The sequence below is a fragment of the Papio anubis genome, chromosome 3, assembly GCF_008728515.1.
Source record: "Papio anubis isolate 15944 chromosome 3, Panubis1.0, whole genome shotgun sequence".
Taxonomy (NCBI): domain Eukaryota; kingdom Metazoa; phylum Chordata; class Mammalia; order Primates; family Cercopithecidae; genus Papio; species Papio anubis.
Genome location: NC_044978.1, coordinates 172,340,044 through 172,355,899, shown reverse-complemented (window position 1 = coordinate 172,355,899; position 15,856 = coordinate 172,340,044).

The following is a 15,856-nucleotide window of genomic DNA, read 5'->3' as shown; positions in this document are numbered from 1 at the left end:
CAGAAGCTGAGGTAAGACTCACAAGCAGAGAGCTGAAGGCCCATGCTAGGCTGAGTTACTTAAGATTTCAAACTTGGCCTGTGTGAAGACGTAGATGCATTCTAAAATAAGCATGAATATTTACCATCAGAAAGACCTGAATTGGAGACCCACTCCTGCTCTCAAAACAGAAAATAATAATGATTTCTACTTCAAAGCAATATTTGAAGTTTAAGAGATATCAATGTATAGAAATAAGATAAGCATATGTGATATACATTTAAATATAAATGATCTCATGAATAATAATATGTAATACATGCTACATGGAGACCTCGTTCTAAGGGCTTTATGTCTATTAACTGGTTTAATTCCTCACAAAATAGCCTGTGAAGTAGTTAATTTTATTATCTCTATTTTACAAATAAGGAAACTGTGACATAGGGACATGAAGTAACTTTCCCAAGTTCACACAGCTACCAACGGCTAAAGTTTGGATTTGGATGTAGTTCTAGTACCTTAAATTATATCCTATGTCACTTCACTTGTTGCACTTATAACAATAATTTTATAACTAGCTTAGCAAACAGGTTCTAACTAATAATAGCTAGCAAACTGTAGCTTCCTAACTGACATAACTGTACACTCATTGTATATTGTGGAAACTACAATCTGGAAATATTTTGTGTTCTTTCTACTTAGGGACATGCTTTATTATCTTCTCTCTGTCTACTAATTAATATTTTATTCTTTCTCTAAAATATACCCAATATTCACACTCAGAGAAGGTTTTCCTTTCTTATAAATTCACATTTTAAAATATATCTTTCCCCAAAATATATAAATTGCAATCTGCACCATCCAAGTCGAAGGCATGGGACTTTGAACCCTTATGAGTGCTCCTGGCTGCATACACTTAATTTGCCTCTGCCACTTTTCTCTGAGAGGACACCTAACAGCATCACTTCCATTTGACAGAAGAGGAAAATAGTACTCTTGTGATTCCATAAAACAACAGAAAGACTGGAGGGAAGAGGTAAAGTTTCAACACAAGACATTTTATTGGTTGGTTTTGTTTTGTTGTAAGTCAACTCACCACTGCATGGAAATATACAATTTCTATAAATATTTGGCTTGCAGACAGTCCTTCAGGAACACATCTTTCCAGAGCATGAGGCACAACTGCAGAGATATCTTCAGTAGCTCAGGAAACAAATAACCAACTTACAGATCATTGATGCCTTTGCCTTGATGCCTCCCTCCCCCATTTGGCAATTTTTCTGCTCATTAGTCATTTCCTCCAGAGAATGAGTAAGATCAGAAGGAAGATCAAGCTCAAATCAGTCAATTACATCTACTTGTCAGTAACTGAAATGAAAGGATGAAGGCCTGGTGGGCAAGGATTCAGAGACAATTTGAGGGATTATCTGTGAATTTCAATTACCCTCCCACTTCTTCTCTCCATTAGCATGAATAATTAAGAAGCCAGAGCCTGGAAAACCGGTGAACTTACAAAATGCTGGAGCCAGATGGCACCTTAAATACAGTTTTCCAAACTCCTCTACTTATAGATGAGGAAACTTAGGGCCCAATGCAAGCATCTTGCTAATGGCAGATCTGGTGTCTCCTTGATTTTCAGCCCCTGTATCTTGTAGTTAAATGAAAAAAAAAAAAATCCAGTCCCCTGTTAGTAAGAGTGCAATTTTGTCTACGATAATATTTCCAAAATAGGTAAAGTCTCAAAAGGAGCAATGTATGATGGGAAAACCCCTAGGAATGAGAATGCTTAGGTCTACTTATGGCTTAATGCTGTGCAATTTTGGGCAAATATCCTAACTTCTTTGGGCTTTGGTTTTCTCACCTACAAGGAAGGGATACTTGCCTCTGCTTTCATTATCTCACAGGCTTTTGGAGAGGGTCAGAGAATATAAAAATAATAATACATTAATGGTAATAGGTACTCTCTATATGCCAGATAAAGTGTTAAATGGTCAACATGCTCATCTCTTACTCCCTATGACAACTTTATGACTCAGGTAATGTTGAGGCTTTGCAACCTAAAACCCAGAGAGGTTAAATAATGTGGTCAAGATCACATGGATAAGCCCACAGGAAAAATTTTGTTAGATGTAAGGTAGATGGGTGTTTGTGTGTGTGTGTGTGTGAGAGAGAGAGAGAGAGAGAAAGCAAGAGAGAGAAAGCTATCTTTCCATCATTGCTAAGGCAAGTTGTGTTCACTACTGTGAATCCAACATTCACCTTAGATTCTGTTTGACTTGAAGTGGAGGCAGCATTTTGAGAATCTCAAAATAAAGGAAGGAATCAAGAGAGTATGGAAGATCTCTAAGGCGAATATAATGCTTTTAGACTTTAGCCTGAGGAAACAGCTAAGTGTGGAAGAATTTTGGGACGTGAGATCTAAGGCACAGTTTAAGAGAGATTAATCAGCTGTCTGAATGTAAGATCCATGGCATAGGTGGGTGGGGGTGGTATATGTGGATAATAAAATGCTTTTGAAAGCCTTGAACAGGGTTAGGATCCTTTGCATGATTTTTTGACTGCCTTCAAGCATTGCTCTGAATGGGTGAGTCTTAAGAGAACGAAGGAAAGGACACTGGGAGGGAATTATTTTCTTTGTCTAAAGAAGTATTTCCCATTAGTATTTTCCTAGGGGATGATTCACATACCACAGAATATCAGAACTGGGAAAGACTTTAGAAAATCAGCCTCCATTATAATGTAGAATAGGGTTTTTAAATGACTCCTTTACCCTTTACCCAGCCTCACAACCAGGACTCAGATGCCTTTCTCATAAGAATTCAGCCTTGCAACAGGATTTAAGTATTGTGCAATCTTCCACCCTTATATTCATGTATTCATGAATGCTTGTTGAGTGAATATTCATGTATTCATGACGGATGTGTATACAAACAATTGCAATCTAGTGTGTTATGGACTACAGGGTATTCTTTAAAGCAGAGGTTGGCAAGCTTTTACCTGAAAACTAAATCTGCCATGCAGCCTGTTTTTGTAAATAAAATTTCACTGGAACACAGCAATGCTCATTTTTTACATGTTGTCTATGGTTACTTTCAAGCTTCAATGACAGAGTTGAGTAGTTGTGACGGGGAATGACCCACATTCTCTTTACAGAATTTACAGCTCCTACTGTAGAAGACAGAGTGCTTTTTGCAGAATTGAGAAGAGGGACAGTAAGGCTATCTACACAAGAGCTCTCAAACCTAGCTGTAGAGTATCACCCAAGGAGCTCTTTAAAAACACTGATGTTCAGATTCTATCCCTTTTTATCCCAAGATATTCTAATTCAATGGACCGGTGGTTAGAGCAGCCATGGTATTTTCTTAATTGCCTCTAAGGTACAAATTTAGGATGCCAGTATGCAGCCAGAGTATAGCAAGACTCTTTTAGAAAATATAGCATTTTGACTGAGACCTAACAGAAGAATAGTACGTACCAGGCAAAGAAAAAGAGGAAGAGGACCTTCTGCATGTGCAAAGGTTTGGAATGGAGAGAATGTACCGTCCATCTGGGGAACTTCAATTAGTTTTATAGAGTAGAAGCTGGCAGGGAAAGGTAAAGTGGAAGAGAAGATTGGATCTAACCATGAAAATTCTTACATATCCTGTTAAAAACATTTGCAGGCTATTTTAAAGCCAAATGATTGGAATGACTGAAGGGTTTTCGACAGGGAAGGAAATATAGATTTGTATTAAGATAATGTTAACAGAGCTGTCTGGGGTAAGGATTGTATGAGTTAGTGGGAGGGCAGGGGTCAGGCATGCTGACGTTGCAAGGAATTGGAGGCAGGAAGAAAAAAGCGAAGGCCAATCTCAGACCCCATTAAGACCCTTTACCATGCACCTGCATTGGAATCTAAGAAATGGTATCCTGACTGCAGTTGTACCTATTTGTAACAGCAATGTAGACCTCCTACCACTCAGCAACTTTCTGCATTACTCTCCTTTGTCCCTTAATACTACTTGAGCAAGTTCTACTCCCAAGCTCCATAAGCTGCTTGAAAAGGACTCCATGTTATGGTCACATTGTCCCTCATCTCTCTTGGCATGCCCAGAAGAATGCTTTTGCCTAGAGGAGTTGCTGAAGAATAATCAGTTAAATCGTATACTCTTTTTTATAGGGGAGTGAGGAAAGTGACTGATAAAAAATGAGCCAGCTCACCAGCAACAGAACTCAGAGCAGCACCATCACCTGACTCAGGGATCAGAGACATCCTCCAACTATCCTGGGAAGCTGTCTATCTGAGCTAATGCACAGATCAGGACACAGGGATTCCAAACAAGCCTCTGCCGGCTACCTGGTGCATGACCATGACCACTACTCACAGGTGAGAAGAGTTCCCACAATGTCACAGAGTTCCCCTTGGACAGCGCTAGGTGCCAGCATATGTCATGAAAACTGGTGCCCAATGAGGCCCACCTTTCCCTGGGGACAACTTAGCAATAACTCTAGATAATTTCATCTCATTCCTTTGCTTTTTCTTCTTTCTCTCCTAGATCTCATTCCCTACATTATCCTCTACTTTTGGATCTTAAGAACAATAGCCAAGCTGAGTCTCTTTTCTCATTGAGAATTTCACATCCCTTCATTCATCGGCAATGAATCCAACAGGGTGGCATTTGAACAAACAATTTTACTTGTCTCTTACAAGCTCTAATCTCCTGGCACGGAAGCCTCTGTGCAAAAAGCAGAACTATTTTTGTTATTTTTTTAAACAAAGGAAGGTCAATTTTCTCTTTTCTTTTATGTTGGGGGTGGGAGGGTTTAAACCATCATAAACTTCAGCTAGTTCTATTGGACCCCAGCAGTCTTGTTCCTCCTGCCCGTGCACATAGCCACTGCTTAATTTAGAGTGATTCAAAAGGCAGGGGGGATGAAAATGCAGAGTTCATGCTGTTAGAAGCGATCACTCTGCTTGGAGACATATGTAGCCACAGAAGGCTGAACAGATCACAGTAGCTTAAAGCACTGAGAGATAAAAGGACCGGCATTGCCGATTGGGACCCCAGAGACCAGAGACGGGCCTGCTGTGTGTATACACCCCTGGTAGCCTTCATAGCTGCTGCCTTTTCTTTTCTTTTCTTGCCTGCTTTTTTTCAAAATTTTAATTTTCTTAGTAAAACTCTGATGAATGTAGGGCAGGAGAAGGAAATGGGAGCTGCGCAGATGTGTTAATTCAAACCCTACAGATGTAGTTTTCATTTTACATACATGGGGCATGAAGCTAACATATCCTATTCTTCTTAAATATTAAGGTAAAAAAATCATAAAAACAAAACGCCCATATGAATGCAATACTGTATATGATTTAACAGAAAGAATTAACACACCAAGTCCACAGACAGACTTAGGTGCAAAGGCTGATTCTGGCAATTCTGTAGCTGTGGGTAGTGTGTATCCCAATGGATAATGTATCAGTCAGGGTTCTCTAGAGGGACAGAGCTAATAGGAGATATATATATGGAAGTTTATTAAGTATTAACTTACTTGATCACAAGGTCGCAGAATAGGCTGTCTGCAAGCTTCAGGAGCAAGGAGAGCCAGTCTAAGTCTAAAAACTGAAGAACTTGGAGTCTGATATTTGAGGGCAGGAAGCATCCAGCACGGGAGAAAGATGTAGGCTGGGAGGCCAGTCTCAACTTTCACGTTTTTTGCCTGCTTTATATTCACTGGCAGCTGATTAGATTGTGCCCACCAGATTAATGGTGGGTCTGCCTTTCCCAGCCCACTGACTCAAATGTTAATATCCTTTGGCAACACCCTCGAAGACACACCCCAAATCAACACTTCGTATCTTTCAATCCAACCATGTTGACACTCAGCATTAACCATCACAGATAATAATCCCTAACTTGGTTAAGGGATTGATTAAATCCCAAATTAATCATTGGAAGATTAAATAGCATCATGAAGATTAGATGCCAAGTGCAGTCATTGCTATAAGTGGATGCTCAGAAAACTTACCTCCCTTCTGTTTCTCATCTGTAGTTACATAATCTTAGGGAAGTCACTTACACATGTTGAGTCTCAACTTTAAAACAGAGGCAATAGTGTACATCTGCTAATACATTAAAATAATAAAATAAGGTAACAAGTGTTAATATCAGTATAACTTATAAAGTGTTGCATAAATTTGAGGCATTTAGTTGTTACACACTCTGTTAGTCTAGATAACATGTTAACAAGCAATAGAAAAGCAACTTTGCAGATTGAGTATTCATTTTATGGCAGGCACTGTACTAACTTTAAAAATATGTTCTCTTCAATTATTGCACCATCCTGTAGAGGATATTAGCTCATTTTACAGATGAGGAAACTGAGGTGCAGAGAGACTAAGTAACTATCATACAACTGGTAAGTGATAAAATAATATTTGAAGGCAGGCAGTCTGTTTCGAAAGCCTATAGTCTTACCCATAATATTATACAACAAAGTAATGACAGTTACAAGCATTTATTCTTTGAGCTCGAAGCTGCGGTTCTCACTTGAAATTATTAACTTATGAGAATATTTCATAATATATAACAACATTTTTGTTTACTGCATTATTTCCAAAGGCAATGAATATATTAGTTATTTAAATAAATTCTGTTGAGAAAAATACTGCCATTAGCAGAGAGATGACTAATTTGCTACCATTAATAGGTAGCATTCTGAAACTCGGTCTGTAACCTGGGTTGGTATACTTATGCATATATTTATTAATACATGTGTACTCCCATAAAGCTGGAATGCCATTTAATAATTCCTCTCTGCAGGATGCAACAATCGGAAGACATATATACCAATCCAATATCCAGAAATAATTAAAATGTGATATTAAATCGTAACTGCTGTGGGCTTGCATTCACATCTAAAGCATTTAGAACAGGACAGAATCTCCTGAAATCTTCTTTTTAAGAATTCAGGTAGTCGGAGCACTTCTCTCTCTAACCACGTCTTCCTTCTTTCCAAGATACATTCTCCTTCAGCCCCTAGCAGTACAAATTAATCTTCTCTCTTTTTATTCTCTTTCCAGCCTTCTGACCAACACAGCAACAGCTGCTAAAGAGAAAGCACAGTAGAAATAAAGCAAGAGCAAGATATGGTAAAAATTTGTGAAAATACAAGAAAAGGTTTAGTCCATGTGTATATATACATTTGCATATGTGGACACACATACATTTACATAGTGCAATTTGTATGATATATATGCAAATATAAACACATAAACAATTTAGAATTAGTGTCACTTGTAAGAAGGTGCAAGGATATACTTATATACCTATGTCTTACGTTATTATTAATTGTATCTTATAGAATCATTATACCATTATGTTATTAAACACAAATGCTTCACAATTTTAAGAAGCCATGATTTTTGTGATATTTAATATTATATTGTATAATCATAGTGAACTCCCAATTTGTTGAAACTGCATTTAATTTTGCCCCTTTTCTTCATCATCTCTAAGTTCTTTATAGAGTGGAAAGCTCTCAGGATCATTTCTGTGTGTTTGCTGACAGATGGAGTCCACAAAAGGAAACAAGCCTTTTCCCCAGTTTGATGGAATCCTCCTTCCTCGCCAGCAGTGAATAAGGCGTCCAGGACTGTCTCAATGAGAAATCATGTGTCAGCAAAGGATTATATAAAGCCAGTGGGACATATTTTATTCTGCTTTTCACTTTTGGCTAACACTGTTCTTTTTCCTAAATCAAATTTTCTTCTGGCTTTGAAGGTACTAATGGAGTATTATTAATCCAGAAAGAATATTGCAATGGAGAATTGTAATTACTTTACTTCTATGGTGACATCAAACCAGACCACTTAAGAATCATGAGGTTTTAGTTCCTATAGGGAGATTCAGATTTGGAGGATACATAGAAATAGGAGTTCCATGACATGTAAGACAGAAAAGGAGGACAATATTGAAACTTATTTGGTTGGCATATTTATGTGTGGGACCACCCCCAACCTCTGCTGACATCTGTGTTTGAAGATGGAAACTAAACATTGAACAAAGGCTTCAGCTCTTTTCTCAGGCTACTCTTCCATTGGCTTTAGGAGGTGAAAGATTTCTGAGCCAAAAATCACTCCTCTGTAAATCCAATGCGGTTATCCTTGTACTTATAACCATTATTTTTTCTACAAGTCTTTAACAATTGACAAATACGTAGTTGGCTGGGCTTTATGCTGTAATAAAACACAGGCAAAGGAAGCAAGGTTGGCAAAGTGTTGTTTAATGTCCAAAACATGATTATTTGTACAACATAACACAAGTTAAACTATATTTGAAATTCTTAGGACTTTCTTAATTTGACCTATCAAACAGCTGAAGAGCAGTATGTGGCTTTTAGGGTATGACAGAAAGTGTGCTTTAGTGTATATTCAGAAATCTCTTCTTTGTGTGAATTCCAAGATAAAAAGAGTGCTCAAGTCAATCTCTGCTGATACGGGGGAGGGGAGTAAGATAAAAACTTCAGATATACCATCCAGATCCTAGAGAAAAAAGAGAGTCAGAGGAGAAGACAGAGGGGGAGAGAGACAGAAACAGAGACAGAGAAGAGAGACAGATGCAGAGAAGAGAGAGAGAGCCAGAGACAAAGATATCCAGAGAGAGACAGACAGAGAGAGAGAGAGAATGAACACACATGAAATGGTTTTGAAGGGAGAGAGATGTAGTTTGTATTCAAAACACTAGCTCTTTCTCAAGGTTTGACTTTGGGGGTAGACTGGACACTTGGCACCATGAGCTGGACCTTCACAGAATCACCACACTTGGAATGGCTGGTGATTTATTTGCTGTGTGATCTTGGCCAAGTTACAAAACATCTCTGAGGTATCATTTTTTAATCCATGAATCTCAGATTATTTATATGAGGATTAAAAGGCTAACATTGAAAATAGCATCTGGCACATGGTAATAAAAAGCAGTATCTGGCATAGGCACTCAACTGTTTGTGCCGAATGAATATTATTAAGCCCTTTGACCCCTTTTAAACCTTTCACATCCGCACACATGGAAGTTTGCGGGGTCAGAATTAACCCTACGTCCATTTGGCTCCAAAGTTTAAGCTCTCACCACCTACAGATGCTGGGTGTGTGTCCCAGACCCCCAATCTTCATTGTGTGACCGTTGCAAGTGTCTGCACCTTGTTGAATCAATTTAATTATCTGTAAATTCAGATAGTAAGAGGACGATGTTTATCTTCCTTTTAAAGTGCTTGATGAATCTGTCAAATTTCATGTTCATCGTTTTCCTAAGCCTGTAAGTTAACCATTTTCTTTCTGATAGTAGATTTTATCTTAGAACAGCAAAAAACTAATAAGAAAATATTTTAAACATAGAGAAAATAAAAGGAAACTGCAACAAGTCCTCTCTGTTCCCAGCTCCCAGATTTAACATTTTAACTCATGCAACAAATGTGGATTGGGGACAAGACATTCGCCGTTCTGAGGACTGGGGACATATCTGTCTGGGAACCAAATGCCCCTTCCCTTGTGGAGTTCATATTTGACTGACAAGTATCAATGTGGCCATATTTACTTTAGGTATTCTTTTAAAAATGATGTGTTACTGACAAAGCTGGAGGCACCCCACAAGCCTGTGTTGTTCCTGCTAAACGTCCCGAGGTGGGTGTCTCTCCTTCACTGATTTATTTCCAGCGATGGTGTCCAGCCCAGTCCTCCCTCTCCAGACTCAGTAGGCATTGGTGCCTTCATGTTGACTTTTGAAGACATGTAAACGCAACCATGGGTGTTTCAAGTGGTTTGAAGAAGGCATCTGAGTAGCCCCTCTGGATTACTCCATTGGAAGTTGTAAGAATAAAAGGAGAGGACACATAGGAGACATTTTACCAACTGTATAATACTCTGCAAATGCTGTGTATCTTCTTGCATTGGTCATCTTTTATGTGCTGCCTCCAATTATCTGGACCACACCAGTCTCCTGGGCCTTGGAGATCCATCCATCCGAAGAGCCATCTTGGGACTAATTCCGGGAGGGCTCCTAAACAGGTCCCAGACTGGAGGCATAGCCAGGACTCTCTGGCTCCTTCACTGCACCTGACCTGGAGTGGAGTACATGCAGGATGGAGAATCTGACTTCCCAGAAGATGCAACCTAGAAGCACTAATGGGAATCGGGGCCGAAGGCAGCCCTGTCCCTGTGTGGGACAGGAATGGAAGGGGACAGGAAGATTAATTCCTATTCCTGCTTCCTGCAAGTGTCTGAAGCACAGGTCTCCTGACTGGAGACCAGTGCCAGAGTATGGCTGTTTCTTCTTGGAGTAGGGCAGCTGGTATTTGTTCCCCATCCTTCTCTGCCTCACTTTCTCTTTTCCCGTTGCTTCAGACACTCTATGAGTACACCTCTTAAATGAAACATCAGTACATTAATCACGCCTCAGGGTCCTTTTCCTAGGAAACCTGGGTTAAGAGTTTCTCTTTCATCGCACCCTGTTTTTCATCTCCGTTGTTCAAAATGCCCCCAAAGTGGAAGAGAGTCAGTGAAGACCACAAAACTGCCCAAATAAGAGAACCAAGTTTCCCAAAGCACTCTCACATGCCTGTTGGAGGTGCCCACAGGGCGGTGTGCTGCAAAATGCAATGAGTATGTCCTCATCTGAAAGACGAACACTGAGACTGAGAAAGGAAGCAACAAGGAAAGGATCACAGAGAGGAGTAAACACAGCTCATACTTTCTAGCTCAGCTTTTTACTTAGAAGAAAGAATGCACAAAGAAATAGGATTTAATAAAGAACAGAAAACCCTTTGTTTCAGTCCATTATACCATTTTGTCTCTCACTAACATACTATTCCTATCAATAATTTTCCCTGGCCAGGCACAGTGGCTTATGCCTGCAATCCCAGCACATTTTGGGAAGCTGAGGTGTGTGGATCACTTGAGGTCAGGAGTTCGAAACCAACCTGGCCAACATGGCGAAAACACATCTCTACTAAAAATACAAAAATTAGCCAGGCATGGTGGTGTGCACCTGTAGTCCCAGCTACTTGGGAGGCGGAGGCATGAAAATCACCTGAACCCAGGAAGAGGAGGTTGCAGTGAGCCAAGATCACACGACTGCACTCCAGTCTAGGTGATAGAGTGATACTCTGTCTCAAAAATAAAAATAATTTTTTAAAAATTGTCCTTAACACTATTAAGGACTCTCTCTCTCTCTCTCCCTTTATCCCTCCTCTACAAATGTTAACTAAAATAGTCACTGTTGCTCAAATAGGCCCTGCATTTTCACAGTTGCAGTGTTCATCCTACCCTTCAGTTGACAAGGAATCTATTTTATCTTCTAGCTTTCACTGCCATTTACAACTCACCATTCAAAATCTTACTCATTCTCCACAGTTGAGGTTGAATAATCTTACCTCTAGGAAGAGTTCCCTGCTGCCTCCAATCGAGTAAGAATTGATTACACCTTTAGCTGACAGAAAACTGTCATTGCCTTTAATTAGTGCTCATTTCTTCCTACCTTATTTTACTCAAATTTGTGCCTACCCACCACAGTCTCTAGGATCCAGTAATTCCATTTATTCAACAAATATTACTGAATGCAATGCACCAGCCAAACTTCCAAGACAGCAAAGTCCATGTTCTCATGGAACTTACACAAACTAGCAGAGGGTGGGATACCGACAGTAAATAAGTAAATAAGTGAATAAGTAAATTTTCAACATTGTTAAGAAATATAAATATGTGAAAGAGGGCTTTGTGATTGAAAGTGACTGATATAAATGGTAGGAAACAGCACTAAATCAGAAGGTCAAGGAATTCCTCACCCAGGAGGCGGTTTCTGAATTGATACTTGAATGTTGAGAGGGAACCAGTGTGGGCAGACCAATTGGAAGAACATGAAGTACATGACAAGTGTGGGAGAAGGAAGTGAGGAGGTCAGAGGCAGGAGTCATCTTCAAGTTTTGAGCCAGGAGGCCATGGTGGTTGTGGCATAGAGGGTGAGGGGAATAGTGGTGGGGGAATAACTATTGGATGACTTTTAATGGAAACTGCCTTCCCAATTATAATCTTGGAGGGCCTCCTTTGGCAATAGAGAGAGCATAGAGAAACTTTAAATTCAGTCTGAAAAAAATGTGAACTTTGAAGATAATTAGAAAGCACCAATTACTGTTTTTCCTATGTTGCCCCGAAAAGTTACTGCAAGGTATTTGTGGTATAACTGATTTCCTCTCTACTAGCCTTTGCCACTGAGATTCTACTGGTATTTACTGAGCATCTGTCATGAGCCTCACACACTCACTCATCTAACCCTCACGACTGGCTGAAATGCGTCTTCTTGTGCTGCATATCTATATACACATATATGTGTATATATATATATCTTTTATATACATACATACATATGAATGTGTGTATGCATATATTTACATATATTTGAAAGTTCTGGTAAGTGCCCATATTTGTCTTATTAACAAGGGTGTAACTGTGCATTGAGAGCTATCTTTAAAAACATTTACCAAAATGAGGAAAATAAAACTAAAAAATTGTTAAACAGTTGCTATGTTTGAATGATGGGGTTTGGAGTGATTTTTATATTGTCCTCCTTTTTTCATTTTTTAATCATTTACTGTATTGTTTTGAGTTTTCCATAAGTTTATATAACACTTAGAATAAGAACAAAAGCCATAATGCTATATCATCAATTTTTTTTTAAAAGGGCCCTCTGAAGCTTATTGGCTGATATGGTTTGGCTCTGTATCCCCACCCAAATCTCATCTTGAATTATAATCCCCACCTCTCCAGGGAGGGGCCTATAATCCCCACTTGTTAAGGGAAGGAGGTGATTGGATCACGGGGGTGGTTCCCCCATGCTGTTCTCGTGATACCGAGTTCTCATGAGATCTGATGGTCTTATAAGTGTTTGACAGTTCCTCCTTCACACACTCTCTTCTGCCACTCTGGGAAGAAGGTGCCTGCTTCCTCTTCCTCTATGATTGCAAGTTTCCTGAGGCCTCCCAAGCCATGCAGAACTGTGAGTCAATTAAACTTCTTTCCTTTATAAATTACCCAATCTCGGGTATTTATTTATAGCAGTACCAAACTAATACATTGAGAACAGCCTAATGCACTGGACATGAGTCACCTCTGTTTTGTGCTGAAGGCAGCTGAGAAATTGTCACTAATTATAGCAATAGCTACAATGCTGTATTCTCCTTTTCTTTCCAGTTAGAATAAAAATAGAGTATGTAGATTAATAGCCCACCTGACTCCCACCTACCCTTATATGATCATGAAGATTTTCCATTTCCTTGACCTCCTTTGTTTCAGAGCACATTTTGTTGCCATTTCATTATATTTTAACTATTTAGTGTCAGTTTCCCCACTGGAGAGTGAGCTTCATAAGAGTTTTCTGCCTCTTTTTATTTTCTATGGTATTCTCTACACCTAAAATAATTTCTTGCATGGTGGAGATGTTTAACTATTATATGTATAACAGGTGGTATAAATATATTATAAATTTAGTTCATCCAATTACCCTTCCAATTAGCCACAGTTTACAGATGGGGAAAATGAGGGTCAGAGAGAATAATTGGCATGCCGGTGTTGCAGCTCTACTAGATGATGAAGTCCCCAGTGTTTCTGCCTGCCTACCCTCCTCTCTATTTGTACAGGTGCTTATTTTCTCCTTTGTCTCTAAATCTCTCTATCGTTAGCCATTCCATCTTCCTACATCGTTAGGATTATGCCATGACTTACTCTATCCAGACTCCCTTTGCACATGTGCTGGAGTCCTACCCCCAGACCTACTTCAGTGACTGTGACTGTGCTGCCTGGTGACATGCTGCCTCTCCCTGCTACAGTCTGTCCACACGGGTTCCACCTCCTTGCATCCTCCTGTCTCATGTTATCTCCTTTCAATCCCACCTGACATCATCCACTCATCTATCCAGAATGATTTTGCGCACTCATAGCAAAGTTAAAGACTTCTGATTCCTTTTAATCCAGATCTGACCCTGGTGAGCTATTCAAAATAATGGCTAAGGAGGGAAGTCATAAAACATGGTATACACATACATGCATGTGTGCAGTTAGCATTTTAATTACACATTTGTCAATCTTTTAGAAGGTAAAGTTCTTTTGAGCATAGATATTGTGGTTGGCATTCTGTTAATTTTATCTTGAATAAAATCACACAATTTTTCATGCTTAATTTTTAATTTTTATTACTTTCAAGTGGAGTAATATCTTTTACATGATCGCAAATGAATCTGAAGGTAGATCATCTTTATTCTCATGATTATCTTCCAAACTTTAAGTTAATGTGCTCTTACCACATTACACAGGGATGTTTTTAGTCATCTTTAAGTTTCAACTGAATTTTCAAATACATAACAACTTTCTTTTTATATTCTTATACCCCTATTTGAGATAATATTTTATTCTGTAACAACACGAGAAGTAAAAACTGTCATAACAGTTTAGAAAACAAACACATATAACTTTTAAGAAGCATACCTTGTAGAAAAATAATATGGTGCATGAGTCAATTGTCTAAATTCTCTGAGCAGTTATTGTGCCGCGGATATTAATAATGCTTTTTACAAAAGATATCAGAACCTTAAAAGTTTCTACTCTACTGAGTTTTGCCTGCCTAACTGTATCTCCTTCCAAGCCCTGTTGATAGGTTTTCTCCCCACTGTTGCATGAGCGTGTTCCTCTGTTAAAATATCTACTGTCAGGGTCCACTTCTCTGGGAAGCCCTAACTCCTTGCAGATAAACCAAGATATCACATCCCCACAGTCCTGCTGGACTCTGACATTCCAGGAAGCTCAAGGCAGTTTTTTTTTTCTCTTTTTTAGAAAAATCCCATTTGAAATGTACAAAGGGTGTTGCACGTTGACTGCAATCATAGTTAAAGATGCTGAACCTGGAGGAGAGAAAGCACATTTAATTCAGTTAAAAGCATAGCTCATTTTCCCAACCCCACCCAATCAGGCAATTATAGCACGGGGGCCAGAAGTTTCTCTCACATTTCCCTCAAAACATAATTCCACCACCAGCTGCTCACCAGCATTTTGTTGTCTCCTCAACAGACAACAAAATGACAAAACAGATCAGCAGAGGGTGATCTGCCAGCATCACCAATGAGATGCAACTCCCCTCCAACCTGCCTGTCATTAGGAAACAGTTTTCTGTTTCTAAAATAAACCTTCTGAAATCATTGCCTTCCTACATCTGTGCTTCTACCTAGGAGAGAGAGATGTTCTCCTAACTCACAACAGGTGCTGAGATATGTCAGGAGAAAGAGGAGGAACTATGCATAAGTAATGAGAGGCAGAGGGGCAGTTACTCAGGCTTTGAGACAGAGATTTTTTGCTCATGATATGTACAGCAGTAAGGAAATTTAGAAATTTGGTATTAAGTGTGTGTTAAAATAGGATCCCTAAATAGGAAACCTACATTTTGTCACATCAGTTCCTTATTTTTTATGTTACTCATTTTCCTTCTGATCTTACTATACTCTTTATCCACATCACCCATCTTTTCCCAGTTCCTCTCCACCAATACTCATTAAGAACCTATTAAGTATAAATGTATTAAATGTTTTACGTGCAGGAAAAGAGGACTAGAAAGAATATTTCAAACCTAAACTGGCAATAGCTGCTTCTGCCCTGCAGGCAGGGGGCATCATAGTAGGAACATAAACTTTAACTCCCCATTCCTCGGTAGACAGAGGGGCAGAGAGAAGGAAAGAAAATGTGAAAAGTCAGACAGTTCTACTTTGTCTCTAAGAAGAAAGCACATGATGAGAGGTGTATTGTATACCAGAGCACATTAAGAAATCTCCATATAAGCAAGTGGAATGGAGAGCTATGTTGGCTTATTTA